Genomic DNA, 8,357 nt, shown 5'->3' on the forward strand with positions numbered 1-8,357 from the left:
GCCGCCTATGAAGGGGGCTCACAGTGACATCATCCCGAATGTTCCAGTGGCAACACAGAAGATTCAGGTAACAGGACAAAATCAAATAGGAACTGAGATCAGAAACTACACCTTAGTTAAAATGCAAACTTTTATTGAAAATTTTATGCAGCAGAAAGGAGAGAGGGGAATGAATTGGCTCTTGTGGGATTTTTTGTTTGTTTGGAATGAGCTCTTATTATTCACAGCTGCCAGAGTGCACCAACTCGCTGGTATCTCTAAACATCTTAAACTCTATAACATTCTTAAAGTTCCTGTAATTAGGAGGAGTAGCCTGTAAAAGTAAATCTCTGGACTCAAGGTCAAATAGGCCCTCCTCAGGGTTGGAAATAAAGAGGGGGTCATTAGGGTCACTACTGTCACGGAAATGATAAACCCATTGGGCTTCTAAGGGTTAAGAATTCTAAGTAATATATGTTATTAAAACGTCTAGAAATAAGGAAACGTCTACACGCAAGGAAAATAGATGTGTTTTTGGGTACGAAACGTATGAAGATTTTTTTTTTTTTTTAAGTAAAAAGAAAATAAATTTGTCCTAAAGTAAAACTGGTTATTTCAGAATGGGAAATAGGAAAATAAAGGACAAAATGGGGTATACAGTTGGGAAGAGAGAGAGAAAAAGAATTTTATCTTGTGTAGTGAAGTTGGGTAAACTTGGATCATTATTATAAGGTGGGTGTGGTTTTTTTTTTAACCTAAGCTTTAATAGCAATAGTATGCTTATGTAATTTTCTTTCATCAGCTGAAAGGACAAAGTTTTCTTGGAGTATTGGTATGCTTCTGATAGATTACAGAATGCTTTTCTTTACCATAAGTAATCTGGCTAGAAAGCAAAGGTTTTGTGTTTTATCGGAAGAAATCATGCTAAAACTTCTTTATGGATATTCTTGTATGGATATATGTTATTGATATGTGTTCCAGAAATTATATGAAATTCCTAGAAATCTTATATGTGTGTTATCATTTGTAATTCTCATTATCATCTTAAAATGTTGTATGTCACAGAAATAACCAAATTTCCTTGCCAACTGCATTATAATGAATTCTCATTAGATATTTAATCATGATCATTTCTAGGTCTTTTGTCATTTACAGTTATTGTTTTACTCTGACGCTTTTTACAGATGCGTTTCATATTCAGAGATTTTCATGGAGAGGTCTCTGACAAGTATTCTGGAAGATAGGTTTCTGGTAATGCTCAGATCACACCGCTGACCTGGGTAGGAGTTTACGTGACACTATATTCATGAAACTGCCAACCACAGGTCAAGGTCAACGAGAATTAATTACCTGGGAGCGAATGAACGGACGAGGGTCATTATAATTCTGTGACTTTTTTTGAAACATTGTTGGTTCTTTAACCTTTTGTTTTTTCCAGATTTAGGGAATCCTATTCTCTTAAGCTATCTATGATTTACAACGATTTGGTAAAGTATATCTTTGTGAACAAAGGTGAAACATTTATCTTTTTCTCCCTACACGATCCCTCCAGAATTAGAAAACTCTCAGTGAGTCTTCTTATTTTCATGGCAATATAGTTATTTGCATAAGTTCAATAAGATTCTATTCTCCTTGTAATAGGACACCATTGGAAACATTATTTAATTCCCAAGACTTTGACTGGAAGGTATTATTTGAGAATGTGCATAGACTCAGATATGACCAGACAGTTTGGAAAACCAACCTATGGCCTGCTTACAGGGTTCCTGGCTGCCTTATCAGGTGAGTAAAGGAGGTCACTTCCTGGCAGGTGCAGGAACCTCAGGATATCTTGGGGACCTTGAGAAGAGAGGAATTAACTCAAGTCTATAGGTGCCGCAGGCAAAGCCTAACGGCAAGTCCTCGGCTTGGCTTCCTAGCCTCCGGAGGCTTTTAAAAGCTCAATCTGAGATTCTTTATGAAAAGTTCCTGGAAAGCAGACTTAAAAAGAGCCAATATGGTCAGTTGGAATTCTTGCTGCACTTATGTAAATAATCAGGCCAGTTTATTGAAACTAGACTTAATTTGTAAATAAATTAGTCTTATATGTTGTCTTTGATAGCAAGGGGATGATTGTAGACAGAAAACAATGTTTCAGTAGAAACTATAATATACAGTTGGGGATATTAGATTCCAGTTCTGTTAATTGTGTTTGAGGTTTTGTTTCTAACCTGTAAAGTAGACCAGATCCGAAATTCTCCCTGTTTCCTCTAATCTCAGGCCTCAGCTCTCCAAACTAATGTTTCCAATTTTTCTCCCACCCTCTGACTTGGAATCATTGAGAACTAAAACTGCCTTTTTCCTGAAGCCATGCAAGCTAAAGTTGGACAATTTGATATAAGCTTAGAGAAATCACAGCAGTTCATGTTGCCACAGCAGCTTCATGCTTGTTGCTGTGTGGTCACTCAGAAAGACCACCAGAGACATTCAAGCTGCAAGTAGGGAAAAGATGTCAGGTTGCCACTGCCTGCCCTCACTCCATCTGAAGATGCTTCGAACCCCACATCTAGAAACCTTACCTGGCTGCTTTCAGAACTCAGAAACTGGGATTATAGTCTGCTCCAATCACTAACCATTGGTTTTCCTTTGTTGCCATAGAAACACCTTTTATTAAAAACCTGATGCAAGTATGTGCGCCATGTAGGCCTAACTTGGGGAACCCACCTGCATCGCCACTTCCTGAAATGAGACACAGCCTCTTCTTGAACTGACCTACTCTCTGGACTAAGAGAGGGTTCAATGAGATAAAGACAACCCAGCAACTCAGGACAGGTTCAAACCTTCTTACACCAGGTGGCCAAGACAATAAGTAGTTCACAATGGCACCCAAATCTTTGACCAGGTTCCTCGGGCCCCCAAGGTCACTGACTTAGTTTTATTGCAGGACACTTCAAATTTGGGACCGTGGATACAGACGAGATTTCAGACTGCTGTCTGTGTATTTATTATAGGATTTGGGACTAGAATCCTATTTAGATATGTGCTTTCTGAGTTACAATGCACCCTACCCCTGACTTAGCACATCAGCTACGGAGGCAGTTACATTCTCACCACCCTCACCTTTGACTCTGATGGCTTGGCATCACAGGCTGGGTGGTAGGGTGAGCCCTAACAGGTGGGGTTTTTCCTTTTTGTAACGCAAATGCATAACTTAAGCTTTGATTGCCCAGGCCCCCACTTCAGATAGGGCATCAGCTTCAAGGAAGGCTACCTGGGAAAAGCACATTGCTATTAGCCACGCCAGATACAGAGCCAGGCCACCTTCCCCACTGAGGTGGCTTTGTTTGGAAGATCTTATTTAATTGCAGCGACTGACCATTGGGGCACTTGTTTTATTTTCTCTTTCTGCACTTTAAATTCCTGCTTTCATGTTTTAAATTCACCAGTAAAGAGTGAGCCTAGGAAAACCCCAGGCCCCCAAGCCAAGCCCCAGGAAAAGTAGGACCCCAGGCCTGTGCTCACAGTATCCTTCTCTCCCTCCCTCCCTCTCTCTCTCCACCTCTCTGTCTCTCTATCCCCCTGACCTCACAGTGTGGCACCAGGTGTGCTGTGTAATTTCCAGGTCCTGTAAGTAATAAACCTTTAGTTTTTCAAGTTTCCCAATAGTTAGTGCTGAGGGGTGTCTTGCCATCATAATGAGAACCACAAGGGCCGGTTCAGCCACAGTGTTGGTTATTGATAGGCTGGGGCCAGCACACAACAGCTATTAAGATTCCTTTTTGGTATTTGAATGATCAAATGACTAATGTTATGTGGCACATGTCATGGGTCTGCACAACGTTTGGCACAAAGCAAGAATGTGATTGTGGTCCACCCAAGCCTCGCTGCAGAGGGGTGGTCTAAACAAATTCTGGAATAAACAGTTTCTGCTCTTTTTGACATTCTGTTTAAGGGCATTCTTTTCAGATGTAGGAGTGCATTCTGTTTCGTTAGCAGAACTGACTTTGTATTTCAGACTTTGGGAGGAAGGTGCCTGGGTGTTTTCATAGTAAAGGTTACTATTATTAGTTTTGCAAATGGTTGACTGATAAACAGAGAAAAGGATGAAATTTGTGGGGTATGCTAACACCTACAGATGCATCTGTCTGGAAGGAAGGGTTGAAGTGGGGTGCGGACAACTCAACATTTGAAAAGATAGCTTTTTCACATGTCTAGCAGGAATCTTCGTGCTGATACTATTAGACTGAACCATATTAAATTACCAATATTTGACTGTCTTTACCCTACAAAATGGCAGCTCCATACGGCTCAACCAAATATGTTTTTCAAAAGAGGGAGCAGTAATATACAGATCCAGACCCATATACAAAGCCTGCCTTTCTGCCACCCTTTCTTTCCTCTCTGACTTCTTTCTTTCCACTTTCTGATAAAAACTTTATTTAGTGCCAGCTTTGTTTCAGGCTTTAATTTTAGGAATAATTTATTTGATTGGTTTCTTCTGTATGTTCCCAACTTAACTTTAATTTTACTTCTATTGACAACTTCATGGTACTCTGACACACTGCCGGCACAAGAGCTGGCTCATGAAGGTACAGGGTATCGGGAGAGCCAATGAAGATTCTGGTTTTGGTCTGGGACACGTCTCCAGTGATGGCGCTCCTGCTTTGCCATTTAGGTTTTGAGTCACTTGCGGTGTGAGACCTCAAGTTACGAAAGTATGTATGTCACATTTACTGACCACACTCCGTTAAATCTGCCCTTTCCTCTGCAGTCCTTTATTTGAGTTTTTCAACAGAGGACTAAAAAAAATGAATGGAAGCAATTTAATTCCTATGTTTCCCTGGCAAAGATAAGAACATAAAGATTCCAGGAGAAGAACTGAATGGTAACAAAGCTAATATCAATATTGAAGAGAAATGTACAGTTTGACTCGGAACAAGTGTGCTTGTCTGTAATTTTGAAATTAATGGCAAGAAAAGTGAGGTTGCGTGGAAAAGATGGGCACTTACGTGAATGCTTCAAGGAAGAGTGGGGACAGATGAGGAGGAGCAGTGGGGCAGTTGGTGATGGAGCAGAGACGTGTACCCAGGCGCAGGTGTTGGGCACTCAGATGTGACCCTGAGGCAGCTCGCCCGAGGAGGGGAGACCATCCTACCCCTCCTCTGCCTCCTCTTTTTTTTGCCAGCGTGTGAAGTTGCGTCAATAGCAGATTTATATTCTCCATACAAATACTTTCAACCCCCGAGTCTTAGGAAAAGGGGCATCCTAACTCTCCACATGCAGGGTCCAGGGCACGTGGACACAACCTCCTGGCATTTCTGTCCTGGCAGCATGGCTCCACTCGCCAGCGTCTGGAGGCAGGTGTTTCATTGCACCGCTGTCGCTAGATTACCACTCTCATCATCAGAGTGACCAGCTCTTCTCTACTTCTGCTAACGTTTTAAGGAAGTACGTTGGTCAGGGGCGCCCACGCTGACCAGCCACATGGCCTGGGTGCCTTCAGGCTGTGGGCCACTGTGGGCAAGCCTGGGATGTGAACTCGGGCTGCGACCCTGGGGCCGTTAATGGCTGTCACGTGTCATTGGAATCGCAGTAGCAGCTGTTTATAGAGAGATGCTCCCGGTTGAATCACTATGTACTAAATTTGTAGTTACCCCTCTGGATAACAGAACAAGCTATTGGCAGGAAGAAGAGGAAAATTACGCAAATTTAACAAAGTACGCATGCCGCATATACTTTTCACTCTGAAATGCAAGATCCAGTAAAGACGATTTCCACGTTTGGAGCTTGGCCTCCCGTGGGTTTAGCATCACCCTCCTCTGATGTGGTTCTTGTTGGTAGCACTCTGCTCCCCAGTCTCGGACTTTTCAGTGTTTCTCTCTGGGTGGCTCCGTCAAGTCCCCATCATGCTGTAGCATCTTCCTGGAAATGTCTCCTTTTTGACCAAGACTCAAGCTGCTGCTGCCCTTTGTCTGCTCTCCTGCTGCAGCCTTTCCTTTATATAATGATCTTCCGACGTCCAACAGTCTCCTATTATCCAGAAAGGACCCTGCTTTTGTAATTTACAAATATTTACTAGCCACCAGGAAAACGCCAAACTTTCCACTAAAGAACTGAAACTTTGCCTTTGGACCTGGAGAGCCACACACATGATGGTATGACAGAAGTACCCGGGCACGTCAAATCACATTCCATCCTCAATGAATAAGCCCTGGGTGACTGAAATACATCACAGATGGATGAGAAAATATGAAAACAAAAATACCTTCCTAAGTGAAACCATACTGATTTACCTTCTGTGAGATAAAGAAAGTAGGATGTTTCTTTCAAAGATATGGAATGAATCCATGCAGTTTGCTATAGTTGTTTTAAAGTAAACTATATTTTAAAAATTTTGCGGGGGGGATAACTAAGTTGACCATTTTTCTTTCTGAATGGATAACAAATATTTTGCTCTTCAAAAGAGGAAAATTAATTAGGAAAATCAATAAGCAAGCCATAGAACGGGAGAGAATATTTACAGTACATATATCAGACCAAAAGCTTGTGTCTCAATAATATAAAGAACTACTATAATTTATCATAAAAGACAAACAACCAAAAATGGGCAGAATAGTTGAATAGGCACCTCACAAAAGAAGATACGTGAATGGCAATATGAAAGGGAAAATTGCTCAATATCATTAATCATTAGGGAAATGCAAATTAAAACCACAATGAGATACTTCAATACACATTAGAATGTCAATAACTTAAAAAGATTGACAATACAGCGTTGTCAAGGATTTGATCATAACTCTCAAATATGGCCAATAGAGTGTAAAATGGAATAGTCTGGGAAAATGTTTGGCACTTTTTCAAAAAGTTAAACATGCATCTTCCCTGTGTCCCAGAAATTCCACTCTCAGATATTCATCTAAGAGAGAGAACATACAGGTCCACAGAACACCTCATGTGAGCATGGTCATCGAAGCTTTGTTCGTAGTATCAAGAACAAGAACAAGCCCTGAGGTCCGTCACCAGGAAAGCGGAGGCGCTGTGGTGTGTGTATACAGGGGATACTTCTCACCGATACAGGCGTACGCTTCTGATACGCGTAGTAACGTTAATGGATCTCACCTATTATGCTGCGTGAAAGAAGCCAGACGGAAAAGAGTACACAGTCTATGACAGAAATTACATGAAGTTCCAGAAGAATTCAAAAAAAACTATGACAAGAGAAATCAGACGGCATCAGGGGCCTGTCTGGGTAGGGACAGAGGCACCTTCTGGGGTCGTGGACACCTTCTGTCACCCGTGTGGGCTCCTTGAGTGAATGCATTTGGAAAAGAGAATGTGCTTCTATATGTAATGACGTCTCAATAAAATGTTTCCTAAAAGAAAAACAGACACAGATGTGTGTGCATATTTCCAGTAATGGTTGGGGAATGTGACCAAACAACAATTTTAGTGGTAAAACTGGATCTAACTTCTGCAATATTTCATCCATTTGCTTATTTAACAGCTCGCATCCTGCACCCGCTGTGCTCCAGACCCTGTTCCGGGACTTGGGAGACCACGGTGCAGTGGGGACGTACAGTTCTGGAGCTGGCAGCCAGCCTGAGGACGGGCTTCCTGAAGGGGGCTGGGCTCCCCGCCTCCATCTCAGTGGGAGACTTTGATGGCATCCGGGCTGCTCACCTCAGACAGCTGGGCTCATTCCTCCAGAGCAACGACCATGACTCTGTCCTAGGGGTCTTCATGATGATGTTTTAACTACCCTGCAGCCTACCATTCAAAAACCAGAGCTCTAATTCCATCAGGTGTAAGTGCAAAAAATAGATTTTGATGAGCGAGCATTCCGGAAAAGAGGTAAGAGAAGTAAATGTAATAAGTAAAAATTATGCAAAGGGGAAATTCAAAATGTTGAGTAATTTTCTACCTCAAATATTCCGACACCATTTTAAGCTTCTTAACTCTGGGGCTAGTGCTGCCTTCCTCTCTCTGTTGCTCAAATATCACTGCAGTTGGCTGTGTGCACACGGGCCTTCCTGCTACATCTCCTGTCCTTTAGTTTAGTTTGTTTACAGGATTGTTCTGGACGGACACGTGGGTGCACCTTTTCTTCTCCTCCCCAGGAACGCCTTTCTAGGTTGGAAGGCCCACACTTCTGTTCATGTTTTCTGAGCCCTTGCTCTCTTGTCTTTACATGAAAACTTGCTTGCGTCCCTGTCCTGTCCTTTCTAACGTCTTCAGTCCTTGATGCTAAGGGGCCGACCAAACAACATTCAGGCAAGAGTCAGTGGGGCTGGGTCCCAGGAGCACAGCGCTCACACAGGCCCTTCAGAACCACAGGCCTGCACGGCGTTGCTGGCGCAGGGGTCAGCATGGCCCGAAGGCCTTTTGTTTCCACGTTGCCT

The 8,357-nt window shown here is 42.5% G+C and overlaps 1 long non-coding RNA gene across 2 annotated transcripts in view; it reads left to right on the forward strand.

Annotated features, from left to right (window-relative positions):
• LOC132436777 (uncharacterized) overlaps positions 1-7,992 on the forward strand; it is a 105,662-nt gene extending 97,670 nt beyond the window's left edge. For both annotated transcript variants that reach the window (XR_009521881.1, XR_009521880.1), the window contains 2 exons: positions 1,621-1,761; positions 7,463-7,992. This is a non-coding gene — a long non-coding RNA (uncharacterized lncRNA). The remainder of the gene's footprint in view (positions 1-1,620; positions 1,762-7,462) is intronic.
• The last annotated feature ends 365 nt before the right edge of the window (positions 7,993-8,357 follow it).

This window comes from Delphinus delphis, chromosome 14 (assembly GCF_949987515.2).
Source record: "Delphinus delphis chromosome 14, mDelDel1.2, whole genome shotgun sequence".
NCBI classification, from domain to species: Eukaryota; Metazoa; Chordata; class Mammalia; order Artiodactyla; family Delphinidae; genus Delphinus; species Delphinus delphis.